Below are 21,483 nucleotides of genomic sequence, written 5' to 3'. Positions count from 1 at the left end.
TTCTAAATGTGGTCTGACCAGAGCCTTATAAAGCCTCAGTAGCACATCCCTGCTTTTATATTCTAGTCCTTTCGAAATAAATGCCAACATTGTATTTGCCTTCCTAACTACCGACTCAACCTGCAAGTTAACCTTAAGAGAATCCTGGACTAGGACTCCCAAGTCCCTTTGCACTCCAGATTTCTGAATTCTCTCCCCAATTAGAAAATAGTCTATGCCTCTATTCTTCCTACCAAAATACATGACCTCACACTTCCCCACGTTGTATTCCATCTGCCACTTCTTTGCCCATTCTCCTAACCTGTCCAAATCCTTCTGCAGACTCTCTGCCTCCTCAATACTACCTGTCCCTCCAACTATCTTTGTATCATCTGCAAACTTAGCCAGGATGCCCTCAGTTCCTTCATCTAGATCATTAATGTATAAAGTGAAAAGTTGTGGTCCCAACACTGACCCCTGCGAAACTCCACTAGTCACCGGCCGCCATCCTGAGAAGGACCCCCTTATCCCCACTCTCTGCCTCCTGCCAGACAGCCAATCTTCTATCCATGCTAGTACCTTGCCTCTAACACCATGGGCTCTTATCTTACTGTCGATGAATTTCCATCCCTGATGGAGTTCTGAATCCCTTCCCACAGTCCCAACATTTCCACGGTTTCTCTGTGGTGTGGTTTCCTTGTGTCTCCCCAGGTTGGATGATCAGATGAAGCCTTGTTCACACACAATAAACACGTGTACAGTTTATCCCTGTGCCACCTCCCACCCCCCACCCCCCCCCCCCCCCACCACCCCCCCACCTCACCCCCGCACCCCTGCACCCCCACACTGTGAATGGTGTGGTGTTTTTTCAGGATGTGTAACTGGTTCTCTTTCCACAGTCAGTACACTGTAACACTCTCACTCGGGTGTGTGTACATCAGGATTTTTTAGGCACACTTATTTTTAAGATCTTTTTCCATAGGCAGAACGTTGCTCCTTCCACATTTAAACGCTGATGATATTCAGATCCTGATGAACTGAGTGACCCTGTCAGATTTTGATGTGATGTTTGGTTTGAGGTTTCTGTCTGTAAATCATCCCTCACTGCTATCCTGTAAAAGGAGCTGAGAGTGTCAGTGTCACAATCAGTGTGGGATAGAATTCACCTGCTATGGGTGTGGGAAGGGATTCACTCAGACATCCAACCGGGTGAGACACCAACGCATTCACAAGTGACTGCAGGGATTGGCTTCTGCTATCATTGCTGCTGTTCATCACATCCAGGGCAGAACCATGTTCATCCTGAGAGTCAGTGTTTGTTTCTGATGGTAATAGCCTCTCTAACTTGGCTGGAGTTTAATATTCTGGGTAAATATGAAATCAATCAGCTTTGTTTTGAAACTATTGTTCTGGATTTTTGTCTTTCCCACCTGAGTGTTTAACATCACCTGGCTGGAGATCCATATGGCAGGAACAGAACTTCAGCCTGGACACAGTCCAGGAGCACGATCACCATTCAAATCTTGTCCCTGAACAAATAAAATCAAACACAGTATTTATTCTCCATCTGGTTATCTGACCTTTTAGTTTTGTACAGTTTGCACTGATCTTCATGGTAACTCAGATATTGTGTTCCCTTCTCTCCTTTCCAATTCGCTAATATAAGATTTGCTTTTCCCAATCTATCTAGAACATCAAATGGACTTTCCCAATTAGCTTTCCAATCCCACCCCTTTTCATAATGCTTTTAACATACCTTCATCTCACATTGAATAATTAAAGTAATGGGTGGGGCGGTTCTCCCTGGAGGTGTTGAGATGGGCAGCACCATCTTCTCCACTGCCTTTAGCAGGGAAGATGCTGAGGTTTGTTGGAGGTTCTGGAGAAACTGGTCCTGAGCCTGTTGAGTAGCAATGAGGAGTGGGACCCTGGGAGGATTAACAATCTGGATTGGCCGACCTATCATGGGCCGTGACCGGGACTGAACAGGAGGGGAGTGAATGGTTAAGACACCAGGCAAGGCAGTGACCCAGTCATTGACCTTGACCAGATCATCAGCTCCATTCATGACAGATTTTTCAGTGTCATTTCTATAGAGTGATTAAAGCTCTCGACCATCCCACTGGATTCTGGGTGGTAGGGGATGTGGAAATGTTATTGCACACCCATAAGATCACAGAGCTTCTGCATTACTTTTGCTGTGAAATGCGAACCATTATCATTCTCTATCCTTTTCAGAAAGTCCTATCTGGTAAAGATCTGTTTCCAGAAGATTTTAGCTGTAGTGACTGCATCATTTTTACAGAAAGGGAATCCTTCAATCCACTAGGTAAACATTCCATTCGCTATGAGGATATACTGGTCTCCTTTTACTGTGGGTAGTGGGCCTGTATCATAAATCTGCAATGTTCCTCAGGGCCATCATTTAGATAGGATATAGCCATTGGGACCTTTCATTTTGCAGGGCCGGATTAATTTGGACACAGATGAGACACACAGGTCTGGGTGCATGCTCAGCCACCAATAGTAAATAGCTCTGAAAGGACAACCTTGGGGGAGGATCATATAGCAGGAACAGAACTTCAGCCTGGATACAGTCCAGGAGCACGATCACCATTCACATTGTGTTCCAGTTGGATAAAATCAAACACAGTGTTTATTCTCCAAGGGCTCTAAAGGGAAACATGCTCCTTATTTGATCCCTAAACAAAATTAATTATTTTTGAGACCCAATTCAAATTGAGACCACCCTTGTGATAGAAAACCTAATCATGTAGGATGGGTGAGTCCTTATTAGCTGCGAGGGATGAGGGAAAGTCTTTCCTATGGTGCACAGCCTCTTCTCCTGCTCCTACTTTCTATGTTTCTATCGTTCAAAGAGCCAGCACAGGCATGGTGGACAAGATGGTTTCCATCTGTGCTGTATCATTCTATAAAACGGCGAATATTCAGTATCAGGAGATAGCGAAGGAAATTGAGAGCAACCAGTGACTGTAGGATTGAAGCCAGGCAAAGTGAGAACCTTCAGAGGTGATAGAGAGAGGGAAACCAATGGGAAACGTTCTAAAATCTCAGGGTGTTTCCACAGGAGAGCAGATGTTTAAATCACTTTTAGAAATAGAACATAGCAGCGCACAGATTCAAGGGATTTTTAAAATGAATTTATCTTAATTGCGTAACAAAATGATTTTCTTTTCTGTGTTTGGATATTACAAAGGCGCTGCTGTTACCCAGGATTCCCTGCGGGTGTGAATGTGCTATATTCTCTCTGCAGGAGGCTAGTGCGCAGGCGCAGCGCGGAGTTATTCGGAGCATGCGCAGTCTCACTTTGCTCGAAGCCGTGCGAATGCGGGAGGATTTTGGCGATGGGCGAGGGCGTGTGGGCTGGCGGGAGTAACGCAGCCGGGAAGTGAGGGTGGGGAGGGAGATGTAAGGCAATGCAAAACCTGATGTAGGTATCAAGCCCCAAATAAAACCTTGCTGGTCCCGAGTCTGCAGCTCCGGGGCGTTTCCCCGCGAACAGGCCCATCTTGCTTCAGCGGCAGCAGTGCGCATGCGGGATCATTTTGGTGACGTAATGGGGCTTCAGGGTCCCAGTGACCAGGAGAGAAAATAATTCCCTCATTGATTTCACGCCCATTTTGTGCACAAAAGCTAATGATAGGCCCAGATTAGAGGATGGGCAATAATGCTGCAGGGTGCATGGGTGGCTGTCTGAAGAACATAAAAATAAGAGCATCAGAATTAGGAGCACCCATTCGGCCCATCAAGTTTGCTTCCCCTCTTAGTAATGTCATGGCTGTTTAACCTTGAATATATTCAATGACGAGCCTCCACTGCTCACTGGGGAAGAGAATTCTAAAGACTGACAATCCTCAGAGGGAAGAAACTTCTCCTCAGTGTTAAATGGGAGATCCTTTGTTTTTAAACTGTGCCCCCTGATTCTAGATCCTTCTGTGAGGGAAAACATCTTCTCAGTGTCTATCCTGTCAAGCTACCTCGGAATCTTGCATGCTTCAATAAGATCACCTCTTGTTCTTTTAAACTCCAATGAGTATAGGCCCAACCTGCTCAACTTTACCTCAGAAGATAAATATCCTCATTCCAAACCTTCTCAGAATTGCTTCCAATGCACCTATGCCCTTGTTTAAGTAATCCTGGGCAAGAGAGGGGTCTCTTGAATTGCTGTGAATTTCTATTCTGGACTGACAATGATGGATTTTGGAAACTCCTTTTACAGGGGGTTAGAAGGTGAGGATTTACACACGGCAAACTCAAACCAAGAGAAATGTTTGTCTCTTCTGATTTTCTAACCTCGACTGATGCTTATACCTTTTGTAATCTCCCTTTACAGGGAGTTAGAAGATTTGAAAACTGCCAGATTTTTCTCTGACTCTGGTGCTTCTGATATCTTTCCAGCTGCGGACTCCAACAGGAGATTTTAATATTGAAAACTGAAATTGTTTCAGAGGTGAGTATTATTGAACATTCATTGACAATTTAGAGCTTTTAGTGCTGTGCTGTGGTTACATTGCTCTGGAGCTGGTGTGGCTCCTTTTCTGTGGATCTGAATCCATGTCCATCTATCCTTCTGTTTCACCTCTGCTGTCCTCAATCCCTGCCACTGTGTAACTTCCTCTGCCTTGAGCAATGGGTATCTTTTAACCATGTTTGGTGCTTTACTGCTATTCCTACCAGCTGTGTCTAAATGAGGTTTCCACTGCTGCTCATTCCCTGTCTATTCACTGCTGATTTACCAGTTTTATCTTCCCATGGTCAGGAATTGTTTTTCCTGCATTAGAGACCATTTATCTTCTTCTTCTGAGCTTAAATTGACCATTAAATTCTGCTCCAGTTTCATTCCCCTTAATTCATTCTGCACATCCTGAAACATTCACTCTCTTTGCCTTCTTTAGTTACTGCCTACCCTTATGAGTATTTCCAGCACTTGCTCATCATGTTTGAGATTTCCAGCAACTACATTATTTTGTTTTTGTTTGATTGTAGGTGTTGCTCACAGAATCGAGTCTAGAGACAGAGATGAACTAATTAGAAACTGAATTGTATTGGGGTGAGTGTTTGTTCCAGAGCTTGGCCTCTGGCCTCCAGTGTTGGTCTTTTTTCATGCAATCCAAGAATGATTACAAAACAGAAGGAGGCCATTTCACCCATTGTGCTGGCTCTCTGCAAGAGCAAATCAACTAGTCCCACTCCCCTTTCTTCGCAGCCCAACTTTTTTTTCTCCAGGTGCTTATCCAATTTTCTTTTCAAAGCCTTTGTTGCATCAGTTTGAGCTGTTGTGGAGATAGAGGAGAGGAGATAGCTGGGTTTGACCCTGAGGATAATGGAACCCAGTCAGGCCTAGAAAATTTCAATGTGAAATTGTCAAAGGAGGTAGTTTCTAGGGAGATCATGTTATTGAACAGACACTGTACAACATAAACGAGTATTGTTGTAGAAACAGATATTTCCGTGGATGCTTTTAACTTGCTTTGCAAAGATATATATTTTAAAAGTTTAAATGGGATTTTGGTGTCATTTGGCATCATTAACAAGACCAGCAGCAGATATTGCCAATCCCCAGTTACCTGTAGAGAAGAGGATGTTTGACCTTCTTGAATCGCTGCAGCCCGTGTGGTGAAGGTGCTCCCACAATGCTGTTAGGTAAGGAGTTACAGGTTATTCACCAGCGATGATGAAGGAACAGTGATAAATGTCCAAATCAGCAACAACAAACTGTATTTCTAACGCACCTTTAACAAAATAAAATGTTCCAAGGCATTTCACAGAAATGTTAGAAAGCAACATTCGACATTGAACCACATAAGCGGATATTAGGGCAGGTGGTGAAAGGTTGGGTTAAATAGGTTTTAAGGAGTGTCTTAAAGTAGAAAATTGAGGTGGAGAGGCAGTGAGGTTTTTGGAGGAAATTCCAGAGCTCATGGCCTTGGAATCTGAAGGCGCAACCACCAAAGTGGCACAGTTAAAATCAGGAATGCTCAGGGGGTGGGAATTAGATGAGCGCAGATATTGTGGTGGGTTGTGAGACTGGAGTAGATTACAGAGATAGGGAGGGCCCTGAAGGAAATTGAAAATAAGGATGAGAATTTGAGCATTTAGGTTCTTCTTAACCGGAAACCTTTGTAGGTCATCAAGCACAATGGCGATGGGTGAACAAGACTTGGTGCGAGTATGGAAATGGAAAGCAGAGTTTTAGATGATGGAGTTGAATCTGGGAGCCCGGCTGGGTGTGCGTTAGAATAGTTAAGTCTAGAGGTGACAGAGCAATGGATGAGAGTTTCAGCAGCAGGTGAGCTGAGACTAGGATGGAGTCGGGTAATGTTAATGAGGTGGAAATAGGCAGTCTGCCTGATGATGTGGATGTGTGTTGTCAGCTCATCTTGGGGTGAAATATTACACTGAAGATTTGAACAGTCTGGTTCAGCTTCAGACAGATGTCGGAGAGAAGGATAGAGTTAGTGGCTGGGAAATGGAGTTTGTAGTGCAAACTGATGGCTTCAGGATTCCCAGTATTTAAATGCAAGAAATTTCTGTTCATCCAACACTGGATATCAGACAAGTCAGGATAGTGTGTGACTTGGAGGAGAACTTGGAGATGATGGTGTTCACATACACATGCTACCCTGGTCCTTCTATGTGGTGGGAGGTTAGTGGTTTGGGAGATTTTGTTAGAGTTATGGTCAAACTGTAGGTATATAAAATCCCTCTCCTTTACCCACTGCCTTTATCACCTCTCTCTCTCTCTCTCTCTCTCCTGCCATAGAGGCCAGAGTCTTACATAGGCCCAGTCTGGTTGGAAGGTTCCCTTCCCTGAAGGACATCAGTGAACCAGTTAGATTTTTATGACAATCCGGCAGTTTTCATGGTCACTTTTTCCTCGTGTCAATCCCACAAATTACCAGATTCATTCAGCTCAATTTCACAACCTGCTGTTGTGTTTTAATGGGTTCTCTCTCACTCCCTTTTCTCTGTTTTAAATTAAATTCACAGGGTATTAGAAGGAGAGGATTCAGTCAGGAAACTGAAACCAAATATCACTTCAGAATCTGATGGAGTCACCCAATTTATTGTAACCCGAATATTGTTGGATTTTGAACATGGAAGCAGAAAGCTCAGTTTGCAGCAGAGAGAAACCGTACACGTGTTCTGTGTATGGACGAGGCTTCAGCCAATCATCTGGCCTGTCGAAACATAAATGCAGCCAGAATGGGGAGAAAATGTGGAAATGTGGGGACTGTGGGAAGGGATTCAATCACCCATCTGAACTGGAAAATCTTCTGAACAGTCACACCGGGGGGAGGCCATTCATCTGCTCCGAATGCGGGAAAGGATACACTCATTCAAGTAACCTGTTGACATACCAAAGAATTCTCACTGATGGGAGACTATTCACGTGCTCTCATTGTGGGACTGGTTTCAAGCATTTATTTGACCTCAGTACACACCAGCGACCTCGCACTGTGGAGAATCCATTTATCTGCTCTGAGTGTGGGAAGGGATTCACTTGTTCATCCCACCTGCTGACACAACAGCGAGTTCACACTGGGGAGAGGCCATTCACCTGCTCTGAGTGTGGAAAGGGATTCATTAATTCATCCAACCTGATGGCACATCAAAGAGTTCACACTGACAAGAGACCTTTTAAGTGCTCAGACTGTGGGAAGTGCTATAAAAGCTCCCAGGAGCTGATGTTCATCAACGTGTTCACACTGATAAGAGACCGTTCAGGTGCTTTCACTGTGGAGCTAGGTTCAGGCAATCATCTCAACTCAGTGTACACCAGCACACTTATACAGGGGAAAGACCATTCACCTGCTCTGAGTGTGGGAAGGGATTCAGTCAGTCATCCACACTGCTGAGACACCAGCGAGTTCACACTAGGGAGAGACCGTTCACTTGCTCTGAGTGTGGGAAGGGATTCACTCAGTCATCCCACCTGTTGACGCACCAGCGAGTTCACAAGTGATTGGATTTTGCTGCTAATCACATTCAGGACTGAACCATGTTCATTGTGGTCTGTTTCTGCTGATATTGAAGATAAAAGTAAAATAAATCATCTTTGTGTTAAATTCAGTGTGTTGAGTCTTAATATCTCAAATGTAAGTTAGTTACTTTTGAAGGGCTCTCCCTCTCCCCATCTCCTCTATCTTCATCTCCAACAACAAGTCTGAGGAGCTCATGGAGCTTCTTTGTCACTAAGATTGAGACAATCCAATCAGCTGCCTCTGCTGCTTCCCTCCCTTCCACTAGCCCACCGGGACAAACTGTCTCTAAAGTTCTCTCATATCTGAGCCCCGAACTCACATATTTTTCCAGTTTTGCTCCTGTCTCCTGTTATGGCCTCTCAGAGCTCATCTTGTCCTTGATCTTTTACTTCTTTGGCCCTATTCTCACAAAGCTGCTGATCATTCATCTTCCCTACATTAGCTGATACTGTTAGCAGTTCTGTCTCTCTTTTGGTATTTTTTCTCTCACCTTTAAATCTACTGACATCGCCCATCCTAAAAATCAACCTTTGACCCCATCATCTTTGCAAACTACCACTCCATCTCAACCGTCCCTTCCTCTCCAAAGTTCATGCTCTTGGTGTCCTCCAAGGATCTATCCTTGCTCCCTCCTATTTCTCATCTATATGCTGCCACTAGGTGAAATCATCCAAAAGCACCGTGTTAGTTTTCACATGTACACTGACAACGCCCAGCTCTACCTCACCACCATCCCTTTACATTCTTCCATTTAGCTTAGTTATCAAACAGCTTATCCCACACCCAGTACTGGATGAGCAGAAATTTCCTCCAGTTAAAAATTGGGAAGACCAAAGCCATTCGATCACCACTGCAAATACTTTTCCTTAAGTACTGAGTCCAACCCTCTCCATGGGAGCTGCCTGATGCTGAACGACACTGTTCACAATCTTGGTGTCAGAGTTGACCCCAAGATGAGCTTCTGACCACATATCCACACCATCACTAATACCAGATATTTCAATCTCCATAACGTCACCTGTCTTCACCCCACCTCATTTACTTGCTGCTGCAACTGTTGGGAAGTAGAGATAGTTTAAGTAAGATATATTTGTATTTGTGAATGTTAGGAATGAGTTTTAGCTTTATGTTTAAATTTGTTTTGTATTTCTGTATTTGTGTGTTAAGAAAGGGGGGAGCTAGAGTTTCAGTTTCACTTTAAAAGATGCCTGCATTTCAATTAGGTTTCATAGCTCTTGAAGGGGAGCTAAACACAAGGTAGAAAAAATCTGCTGTTGTTTGCCAAAAGGAGGCCCACATAGAGAGACACAGAGAAACCGAAAGCAGTTTGAGTTCAGATGAAGCCAGGTGCCAGGAACAGCTGGACACAGGAGTGGGAACTGCAGGAGCAGGTTCCAAAAACTAAAGAAGAAAATCAGCCAAACCAAGCAGTGGAACAGGAAAGGTAGCAGAGGGCAGTTAAGTCAAGGACAAGGATAGGAACCTGAAAAAGATCCTGTTCAGTGGGAGTGAAAGCAAGGGGCAGAGAGGAGGGCTCCGAGCTTAAAAGGGAGAAAGCTGCAGGAAACAGGCTCAAAGCAAAAGAGATAAAAGCAAAAAAACTGCGGATGCTGGAAATCAAAAACAGAAGTACCTGGAAAAACTCAGCAGGTCTGGCAGCATCTGCGGAGAGGAGCACAGTTAACGTTTCGAGTCCGAATGACCCTTCAACAGAACTAAGTAAAAATAGAAAAGAGGTGAAGTTTAAGGGGTTGGGGGGGAGTGGGGGGGGGGGGTGGGAGGGGGGGGTAGAGCTGGATAGAGGGCCAGTGATAGGTGGAGATAACCAAAAGATGTCACAGACAAAAGGACAAAGAGGTGTTGATATTATCTGAGGAATGTGCTAATTAAGGGTAGAAAGCAGGACAAGCAAGGTGCAGATAGCCCTAGTGGGGGTGGGGTGGGGTGAAGGAATCAAAAACGGCTAAAAGGTAGAGATAAAACAATGGATGGAAATACATTTAAAAATAATGGAAATAGGTGGGAAAGGAAAAATCTATATAAATTATTGGAAAGTGGGGGGGCGGGGAATTGGAAAGGGGGTGGGGTTGGAGGAGAGAGTTCATGATCTAAAGCAAAATAGTCCTGCGAGAAGTAAGGAGATCCAAGGAGACAGCTGAGACCAGTTGCAGCAGCAAGTAAATGAGGTGGGGTGAAGACAGGTGACGTTATGGAGATTGAAATATCTGGTATTAGTGATGGTGTGGATATGTAACTCTTTACGATGGGCATATGAGCAGTCTAAGGACTATGGAATCCTCAGGAAAGGTTGCATCAGAAAAGGAAATGGTTGTTAAAACTGTAGCAGTGGTCCAGGTGAAACGTGTGCCCTTAGAACCCACAAGAAAGGAGGGTATGGTTCAGGATAGTCCAGAGAATTCTTATTTGATTACTGGTGAAGGAAGGCAGGCTATTAGAGGTTCTCGATGTTTAGCCTGGAAGGGATAAGTGTTCCCTTATTCCTCAAGCAAAATAAGTAAATAGATCAAAATGTTTAGGAATACTGGAGCAGGTCAGCCATTGATGGTGGCTGATGATACAATTTGTGTTTCAGGCAGTTTTATGAAGGAAGAAGTATCAATACGAGGTATTAATAGAATTTATTAACCTATTTCTTTGTGTAGAGTCAGCTTGTAAAGTCACTTTGTAAATGGAATTGTTACGGTGGGAATAATTCCTAAATCAGCTATTGAGGGGGTAGGTTTTGTTCTCGGTAATGATTTGGCTAGTGGAGACAGTAATGTGGCGATAACTGTATTGCAGCAGGTAGTTGATCATGCTGACCTTAACAAACTTCAGAAAATTACTGTGGCCAGAAATGAAGCAATTATTGAAGGAAAACCTTATTAATGTGGAAAACCAACTTTCACATACAAAAGAGGAGTTTTCTAATGAAAAATGAGAATTAGTGAGAATAATTGAGAATCAGCCAAGGCACTTGGCAGAGGACTTGAAATGTCTGAATGATTTATTTGTAGAAGCAAATTTAACAAAGGTCAATCTTCAGTTAAAACTTGATGAGCTTCAAGCATCAGAAGTCCTTATGAAATATTGTGGAAAATGCCTTCAACAAGAAAAGAAATTGTTGGTAAATTAGAATAATTGGTTGAATGCAGAATTAAAAAACAAAACTAACGAATGGTTAGAGCTTCATCAGGAAAAGAATAATGAGATTCTCTAACTTCAATGCAAACTGGAGGAAATGAAAGAGAAAGTGTGTGGTATGGAGTGTCACCGTTCTGAAGTTATTCTGTGAGTAAACATTTCTTGCTGAATTGTGGTCCAATTGTGCAAAAAAACGGATCCAAGTAACATTACTGGTATATCAATTTCAGTAATGGGCTGGACAGAAAAAACTGAAGTGCCTGCAGAATTGGAAACTAAGAAACATGAACAAAAAGCGCCAAATGACCCTTTCAGTTCATTCACTAGAGACACTGATTTACAAGTGCTTGCCAGTGCTAATATACAAGATACAGAAGTTGGAATCCAGGCAATTTGACAGTTTGTAAATGACCATTCAAAGCCTGCTGAGCAGTGGCAAGATATGGTTCATGGATTGTGCAAAAGAGTTGAAGAGTTAGAACAATGAAATTCCAAAGGGAGAAAACAATTAATGCTACTGAAAGAGAAGTGGAAAAGGCCTGTTTAAAGTGGGATTGGGAGAAACAAGATCATAAAAAAATTAAAGATCAAACCAAGCAGGAGTATTAAACCCGTTTGTGTAAACATAAAAGGCATCTCAACACCATCCATGAAATGATGAAAAGAGATTTTGATCAAAGAAGAAATGAGATGTTAATGTGCAAAAATTGCATTTTGACCTTGACAAATCGAAATGAGAATTTACCACAAATGAGTTCGGAAAATGAGCTTGAGGATGGAATTACACCTACAGTTGATGAAAAGGACGATTGGGTTGTGGCCTTAAATGAAACATTCTTTGCTGAGTTAATGACTGGGAATAAGAGAAAAAAGAAACACAGGGGTTGAGTTATGATAATACCATGATGGACAAATTCTGCCAGTTTTGTTACATTTATTGACTTTGTTTTGCTTAAATTTTTGTAATTGTACAATATAACATGTGTAGTTGTGGAAATAGATGGTAGGTTTATTAATACAGTATGTAATAAGCTATTGTTAGAGATTTATGATGTTAAGTTTGTGTTTGGCGGATGTAAGGCCATTGTAAAGACACATTCACTGCTGTGAAGCTTTCTTTCTTTCAAGGGATAAACTGTTATGAACTATAGGAAGTTTAAGTAAACTGCGTTTGTATTTGTGGGTGTTAGGAATTAGTTTTATCTTTAAGTTTAAGTTTGATTTATATTTCTGTATTTGTGTGTTAAGAAAGGGTGGAACTTGAGTTTCAGTTTCACTTTAAAAGATGCCTGCATTTTAATTAGGTTTTTATGACTCTTGAAGGAGAGTTAAACAAACACAAGGTAGAAAAAAACAGTGCTGTTGCCTCACAACTTGGGACTCAGACAGAGAGACACAGAGAAATCAGTTTGAGTTCAGTTGAAGTCAGGTGCCAGGAGAAGCTAGACACAGGAGATGGAACACTCAGGAGCAGGTTCCAAAAACTAAAGAAGAAAGTCCCCAAAATCAGGGAGTGGAACAGGAAAGGTCCCAAGAGGACAGTTAAGTCTAAGGACAAGGACAGGAATCTGGAAAAGATCCTGTTTAGTGCAAGTGAAAGCAAGGAGCAGAAAGGAAGGCTCCAAGCTTAAAGGGGAGAAAGCTGCAGGAAGCAGACTTAAAGCAAAATAGGCTTGCAAGAAGTCAGACGATCCAAGTAGACAGTTGAAGGTCTGTAACTCTTTACTATGGCATGTGAAGCAGTGGTGTTCTGTTGGCATGGCTGAACCAGAGAGAGAGTGTGTGGAAGAAGGCTTGAATGAACATGGCGATCCAGGGGATAGGTACATCAGATGGAGAGTTTGAAACCCTGGAGGTGGAACCTTGTGGAAGGCATCTGAGCCATGATTGAATGGCGGAGCAGGCTCGATGGGCTGAATGGCCTAATTTCTGCTCCTATGTCTTATGGTCCAAGGTCTTAAAACGTGTCATTTGGGAGAAGATTCCATGCAGGTTCTTTGAGAGTGGCAAAGACTGAGTTCATTGAGACCGGTTGGCTCATGGTGTGATATGTGTCTGGGGAAGGGGGATTTGATGAAAGATCCATTGCATCTGTTTGGGGTGGCATCTGTCACTTGGTTTCAGAGTGTGGTGCACCTGACCACAAGTCTCCTATTGGTTTACATAGAGTGTGTACTAACTGTGAACATTAGAGTATAAGATAGCCTTTGTAACTTGTGTTATTCTTACAAATCTGTATATATCTGTAAAGATATAGTTGTGGGTGAAGGAGTATTGTAATATAGTTAATCTTTTCTTGTTTAATAAATGCTTTATTCTTTTGTTAAAAGTTCATCAGCTGACTTCTGTGACTCTGTTCAGTAGCTGCCCTCCACGTTTCTAAACAAAAAATAAAAATTAGGATCTATCAAGCCGTGTTCCACCCTAATATATGATTTGTCCAGTAGTAACATCAGCAGGGATCATAATATAACTCAATTTTTCTCTCCATATATGCTGGGCCTGCCGAGTATTTTCTGCATATTCAGTTTTAATTCAGATTCCCAACATTAACTGAATTTTGCTGTAAACTTCATTCCCTGACTGAGAGTCTTGTCTCATAATCCAGCTTCGCTTCTCTTATTTGCTTCTTCATCTCTCCTCTGAACCTCCTGTATTCTGCTTGGTTCTCAATTGTATTTTCTACCTGACACTTGTGATAATCACACTTTTTCCTTTTTAATCTTAATTTCCGTCTCATTTTTTGTCCAGGGAGCTCTGTATTTGTTTGCCCTACCTTTCCCTTTTGAGGGAATATAGCTTGACTGCCCAAACCAATTCTTCTTTGAAGGTAGCCCATTATTCTGTTACAGTTTTTCCTGCCAACCTTTGGTTCCTGTCTATCCGGCCCAGCTCCATTCTTGTCCCATTGAAGTCGGCTCTCCCCAGTTAATTATTCTTACTCTGGATTGCCTATTGTCCATTACATCTTTGTCAATCTCTCCTTAGCTCCCACCAATCGCTGACCTTCTTTCCAGCTTCACCTGCTCCACCCCCTTAAATGGTATAACTTTCATCAAATTTCTACTTCTCCTTAGCTCTGAAGAAGAGCCATACAGACTCAAAACGTTAACTCTGTTTCCCTCTCCACAGATGCTGTCAGACCTGCTGAGGTTTTCCAGCATTTCATGTTTTTATTTCAGATTTCCAGCACCCACAGTATTTTGCTTTTATGCCCATTGTCCTTTTTTACAGTCATCCTGAACCTTATAATACAATGATCACTGTCTCCTAAATGTTCCCCTACTGACATTTGATCTGCTTGGCCCACCTTGTTTCCAAGAACGAGGTCTGGAAGTGCCTCCTTGCTTGTTGGATTGGACACACACTGCTGTAGAAAGTTCTCCTGAAAACACACTAAGAACTCTTTCCCCTCTCCATTGTTTACACTATCCCAGTCAATATTGAGGTAATTAAAGTCCCCATTATAATTACACTATGATGTTTGCACTTCCCTGTAATTTCCCTGCAGATCTGTTCCTCTACATCCATCCCACTAGTTGGTGGTATATAGACTACACCCAGCAATATAATTGCACCCTTTTTGTTCCTTAGCTCTAGCCAAATCGATTCTGCCCTTGAGCCCTCTGGGACATCCTCTTTCTCCAGCACTGCAATGCTTTCCTTAACCAATACAGCCACGACAACTTTTATTTTTATAGCACCTTTAACACAGCGAAACATCCCACAGGAGCATTATGTAACAAAGTATGACACTGACCCGCATTAGAAGATATTGGATCAGATGACCAAAAGCTTGGTCAAAGAGGTAAGTTTTATGGAGTGTCTAAAAGGAGAAGAGTGAGGTAGAGAGTGAGGTAAAGAGGCGGAGAGATGAAGGGAGGGAATTCCAGAGCTTGGAGCCTGGGCAACTGAAATCACAGTCACGAATAGTGGTGCAATTGTGATTAGGAATGAGGCTAGAATTAGTGCAGCACAGATATCTCAGAGGGTTTTGAGATTCTGGGTGATTAGAGATAGGGATGAGCAAATTTATGAAGCAATTTAAAAACAAGGAGGAGAATCTTAACTAAAAATACTGCTTGACCAGGAGCCAGTGTATGTTAGCAAGCACAGAGGTGATAGGGAAATGGGACTTGCTGTGAATTTAGATACGGGCAGCAGTTTCAAATGACCTCAATCTTATGGAGGGTAAAATGTCCACTTACATCCCAGAACTGATGTCCTGGTGGATCAGCACAGCGCTGTTCCATGATCAATATTGATCCTTTTTAAGGTGCCATTCTCAGAACTACACACAGTACTTCAATAAAATCTGCCCCATTCCCACTCATATTCTGCCTTGCACCAACATCTCCACAGCCAATGCTTTGCAACCTAACGCAGCCCTCCTTTTCATTTCTTTCACTTCCCAGCTCAGCATCTGTATTTGTTCTTGACCTGTTGCAGGTGTGATATTTCCATTTCTGATGCGAAACTTCAACTCATTCCACTGATTCTGAAAAAGCTGTTGTGTTTTTTGTTTTCAATCAGGAATTAAAGCATATCTTTTTAGGAGCAATAAATCTTTATTCCCTGACTGGCAATCCAGCCTAGGTTATGGTGCTGAGAGTGGAGAACCCTATTCACTAGACCATCATGCAAAATGCCCCGAAATAGAATTTATCGAGGTTACTTCTGCCATTGTTTTTTTCGTTCCAGAACACTTTCAACCGAGACCTCCTACAAAATGACATGTTCAAATAGAACACAAATTACTTCTTCAGACAATTAAAACAACCTTCGCTATTGGCTGGAATATGAAATAGACAGTGTGGCAAAATAGTACCAGAAGCTGTAGAAATGCAAATTTCCACATCCAAAACCCACCAACCTAATTATTGCAGCTCCTGTGAAACTTACAAGGTAATGCATGGCAGACTTTCACCATGAAAAGGATTTGACTGACATCAAATTCTTCCACTTTCGTGTTACACCTTTTAACTCCCACTCTCCATCTCAGACATTTCCAGTTCTATCTAATATCATCCACGTGGAACTTTAACTCTGCCCATCATTCCACTGATCTCACCAACTTGTTATGTATTTTATGTTATGATAAAGCCAGTAATTCGTGCTCTAATAAAAACAGAGGGCACTAAAGTTATCGACAGGTCTGTTTGCATCTGTGGAGACAGAAACAGAGTTAATGTTTGAGTCGAATGTGATTTTTTTTAAATAATAGAAGCAAAATGCTGCAGCTGCTGGAAATCTGACAAAAGAAACAGAAAGTGCTGAAAAAACTCAGAAGGTTTGGCAGCACCTGTGGAGACGGGACGTGGTTAAAGTTTCGAGTCCATGTGACTCTTCTTAGAACTAGGAATGTGATGGTTTTAATGCAGTTGCAGGGGTGGGGGAGGGAGCAGGTGGAGCAAAATAAAAGGTCAGGCATATGTTGGAGGCCAGGAGAGAATAAATGACAAAGATGTCATAGAACACAAGACAAAGGGAATGATAATGATAGTATTCACGACTAAAGCAGGTGTTGACCGCAGAATAAATGTCAGCACTGTCTGAAAGCAAAGTAGCTGAATGTGTTAATTGCAGAGAAAGTTTGGGAATTTCCGGCCCCGTCATGGCGGGACCCGCTGCGGGAGATTCGCGGCCCAGCCAAAAGCCTATTGACTTTCGGCGGGACCGGATGATCCTGGCAGCAGGTGGGGCCGGAAAATCCCGCCCAAAGGGTCAGCTCTGTCTGAGAACAAGATACAGACCGACTCTTGGGCGCGGGATGGTGATGAATGGAAAAATACAATATGGAGGACAGAGTTCATGGCCTGAATTTGTTGAACTTAATGCTGAGCCCACAAGGCTGTAAAGAAGATCAGGTGCTGTTACTCCAGCTTGCTTTGGGCTTCACTGGAACATTGTAGAGAGCTGAGGACATGAGAGCGAGATGGTGAATTAAAATGGCAAGTACAAGCAGGTCTGGGTCATGCCTGTAGACTGTGTGAAGGCGTTCCCCAAAGCAGGCAGCCAGTCTGTGTTTATCTCCTCAACGTAGAGGAGACCACATTTGGAGCAGCAAATACAGTGGATAGAATTGAAAGAAATGCAAATAAATCTCTGCTTCACCTGGAAGGAGTGTTTGGGACCTTGAACAGTTAGGAAGGAGGAGGTTAAGGGGCAGGTGTTACACCTCCTGCAATTGTACGGGAAGGTGCCTTGGGAAAGGGATGAGGTGTTGGGGATGATAGACATTTTTGAATCAGTAATTAATTTCTGGTTGTGATATTTTGCACAACAGCGAGACCGGGAATCAAACCTAAGAGCATCGAATCCTAACCACTAGGTCACCAGGGTGTTTGTGTAACATATTGTTTAGTGAATTCAGCTGTTAATCCAAACATTGGTGGTTTTACGCCATCTAGGGCCAAGTAGGTTCTCTCCATTCCTGCTTCTGCTCATATTACCGACACAGTTTTGCTTTGTGTCCTTTGGCTACAAGGAAATGTTGTCCAAACTTTGCCAGCCCTGCTGTTATCCAGTAAGTTCGCAGGCAAATAGTTTTATGAATATTTATTTCAAAGAAAATGAGATAAGTTAGATCAAACATGTGCATCACATCCAACCCATGAGAAATATTGGGTTCAAAGCAACAAATATAAAATGATTCTATGATTACACATATAGAACTGGAACACACCCTCGCACCGAGTAAATCCATTGCCTGTTTACATGTTGCTCAGTGAAAATTTCAAACATTCTCAACTTTGTGAAAAATGGGCACTGAGTTGGTAAGCAGCCTGGACTCAAAGAACATGTAAAAATACGAACTAGGAGCAGGAGTAGGCCACTCGACCCATCAAGCCTGTTCCACTATTCAATAAGATCATGGATGTTCTGATGGTAACCTCCTTCCTACCCCCAATAACCTTTCACCCCCTTGTTAACTAGAAATCTAGCTCTGCCTTTAAAATATTCAAGGACTCTGCTTACAATGCCTTTGGAGGAAAGGAGTTACAAACACTCCCGGCTCTCTGAGAGAGAAAAAAATCCTCCTAATTCTTGTCCTAAATGAGCGACCCCTTATTTTTAAACAGTGACCCCCAGTTCTAGATTCTCCCACAAGAGGAAACTTCCTTTCCACACCCACCCTGTCAAGACCCCTCAGGATCTTAAAGGTTTTGATCAAGTCACCTCTTACTGTTCGAAACTCCAGTTTACTCCAGGATACAAACCTAATTTGTCCAACCTACAATGCATAACTATGTCGGTAATATCTGTAGGAATAGAGAGAATCTACTTGGGCAACCCACCCATTCCTGGTATTAGTCTTGTAAACCTTCTCTGAACTACTTCTAACTTTGCATCTTTCCTTAAAGAAGGAGACCACTACTGCACACGTGGTCTCACCAGTGCGCAGTACAACTGAAGCATAACCTCCTTGCTTTTTCAGTTTGTCACATAACTTCTCACTTTACCAATTTTTAAATCAAAAACTTCACCTATGATGAAATTATGCTTTATCTGCTATCTTTGTTGCCCAAATCTCCTTAAAGCCAATCTGTATTCTTCCCCACAGCTAACCTCAGCAAAAGCTAAATTCAACTGGAGGTCCAGCAAGGATTAAACTCATGATCCCTGGTTTACAAGGCCAGTGCACTAATCACTGGGCTACGGAGCCAACTGCTGAAAGAATACAGAAAGATCAATCTCCTCTTGCAACTTTTAAACTGACTGTTATTTTCTGTGCCATTTCCATGAAGATACATAACGAAAGTGAGTCAAGGTTGCGATGGTAAAAATGCGTTTCCCCGTTCAGGGAACTGAACCACATTGACTCACAGTGAGAAACACACACAGACATAGACACCGAGAGTGACAGAGGTGCCAGGGAAGACAAACATCCAGAAAGCATGGATGTCACCAAATTGGCTCCATTTTTGTTCCATTTCCACCTGCAACTTTGGTGAGTGCCTGCAGATGAACAGAACGGAAATGAAAAATACACAGGAGCATTTGGAAAATCTTTTCGTCCATTTAATAGATAATTAATTCAATAAATCATTCTTAAATTAGGAGCAGTGAGAAATGTAGTCTGGCAGGACGTGAACTTGTATCAGAAAACTCTGAAGGATTTCAAACCCAATTACCTTTACAGCTCAGCTTTGTACACAAGCGCCATGTACCTTTTAATGTTCTGTACCTAAGAGCATACAATGGTTACAGCAGCGAATAAAGACATGCATCCCCACCTATTCCTGGCTGTCCTGCAATTTCTGCTGCCTCCCCTCGATCTTTCTGCCAGAATGGAGCACTGCACATGTCCTGGACACAGATGGAAGGATTTGGCTAAATTGACTGAAAAGATGAACCGTCTGAAACTCCGGCAGTGGTGGGATTCAAACCCATGTCTCCATAGAGACTGGAGCCTTAGACCAATCGGCCACACTACTCCTTTCCTCTAATGGCATCTGTTCAAGGTTATACAGAAAGGAGAACTGGATTGTACAGCGTGACTGAGAAAAATGAGGACATGCTTGGCCTGATTAAACTTCTTTGGAAAGTTCGGTATGAAATCAGCTGCATAAATACTTTTTTTTGTTCAAAAACTATAGAAGAATCTCGAGTCCAACTCTTCATGTCATTGAGTCAGGGAGACTTTGTTAATGATCACACAGTGCGCATGGACACTGCAGAAACTCCTGCACCTCTTTCAATATTGCTTCCCTTCACTCCGAGTTTTCAAAAGGGAACTGGACAATGACTTGAAAGGCAGAAAAATCAGGGTAATGGAAAAAGAGAAGGAAATTGGGACTGATCAGAAAGCTCATTGCAAAAACTGACATAGACACGATGGGCCAAATTGTCTCCTAATGTGCTGTGTCATTTTATGATGACATTGCTAAATCAGTCTGATTCCAGCATTACGGATTATAGCAGCTGAATTCCATTTCTTCAAATCAAAGACCCAAAGTGCTGCTTCATGACCACACAGGTCAACACTGTGGACAGGTCCATCGGGTTTTGGCAGCGCAGTGATTCTGTGCTGTAGTGGTTATCACGTTCACCAAACACGCAAAAGGACCCTGGTTTGAAACTGAGCAGAAACATTATCAAAACATTTACATTTAAATGTGAAGAGAAGTTTGATAATTCAGTTGTGTTGTTAAATATTATGTATTACAGCCACATGACAACCACAACTCCCTTTTCCCTTTGATCAAATTACTTTGCTATTAATTAACAAAATTCGATCGATTCATGTTTTGAAAAATTCAATTGACCCCCCCAGCTTTCACAGCTTTTTGGGGAGATTGGTCCTGATTTCCATCACCTTTGTCTGAACACGTTGTTCCTGATTTCACTCCAGGTTCTATTATTTTGATTCTGCCTCCTTGTTCTCGATTCCACAGCAGAGCAAATAGTTTCCCTGTATCTCACAATCACATTGATCTTTTTAAAAACCAGCATCATATCAACTGTGAAACTTCAATATTTAATGAAATGCAAACCAATTTTCTGCAGCCTGCTCACCTTCTAGTGCAGCAGCATTGACCTTAATGACCTGGAGGAGCTTTCTACCAATTGTTCAGAATGGCGACAACTTTTCCATCAAGCTGCATCACACTTTGAGTCACAACGTCTTCATGATGAGGCAGAGCAGCAGCAGAGAAGGAAAGAAATGGAAGCAAATGCTGTGCTCCAGATCCCAATACTTCATGGATGTCCTGCCCCATGAGTCCAAAGATCTGCAGGTCAGCAATCAGTCTGTTCAGTCACAAGAAGACCAATGGCAGAAACCCACCACGCTGAATAGATGTCATCCTTGAATCGTGAGGCTGCTGACGAAGTATTAAACAATGACTGAATAACTAACACAGGCACCAGGGCACTGAGAGAATACATGCACGAGAGAACAGGTTGTTTAACTGAATTCTGACCATAGAAAGCTCATTCCAGTGAAACCAGACTGAATGTGAAGATGAGGCAGAAACAGAAGCAGACATGATAGCCCAAGATTAAACATAATGCAAACTGAATTAGAATGACCATTGGAGCAGCTTTATTAGATTCACAATAACTAAGCATAATAAACAGAGACCTTTCATTGTAGGATAATGAAAATACTGGACAAAGATAGGAATAATTTGATTCTGAGGGGATGAGGAGAGGCTTGCTAGAGGATACACAAGGGTGTGTCTTCTGCAACTACTGTAGTTCTGCACTCTCACAAGGAAGTAGGTGGTTGGATGATGTAAGTGTCACCATTAAGCTGCAAACATAAAATCAAGACTTTATTTAAAAAATGTGCTGGATTTAGAAATGAAGAGGCCCTGTCAATTAAATGGAACTTGAGGGATTTACGGTT

At 42.5% G+C, this 21,483-nt stretch overlaps 1 protein-coding gene and 1 long non-coding RNA gene across 2 annotated transcripts in view; both read right to left on the bottom strand.

Moving 5' to 3' along the window:
- Positions 1–21,483, bottom strand: part of LOC144697286 (uncharacterized) — a 229,749-nt gene that overhangs the window by 19,341 nt on the left and 188,925 nt on the right. The window lies entirely within an intron of this gene.
- Positions 1–21,483, bottom strand: part of LOC144697360 (uncharacterized) — a 309,889-nt gene that overhangs the window by 222,316 nt on the left and 66,090 nt on the right. The window lies entirely within an intron of this gene.

This window comes from Cetorhinus maximus, chromosome 23 (genome assembly GCF_964194155.1).
Source record: "Cetorhinus maximus chromosome 23, sCetMax3.hap1.1, whole genome shotgun sequence".
Taxonomy (NCBI): Eukaryota; Metazoa; Chordata; class Chondrichthyes; order Lamniformes; family Cetorhinidae; genus Cetorhinus; species Cetorhinus maximus.
This window is presented reverse-complemented; position numbering and strand designations above follow the sequence as displayed.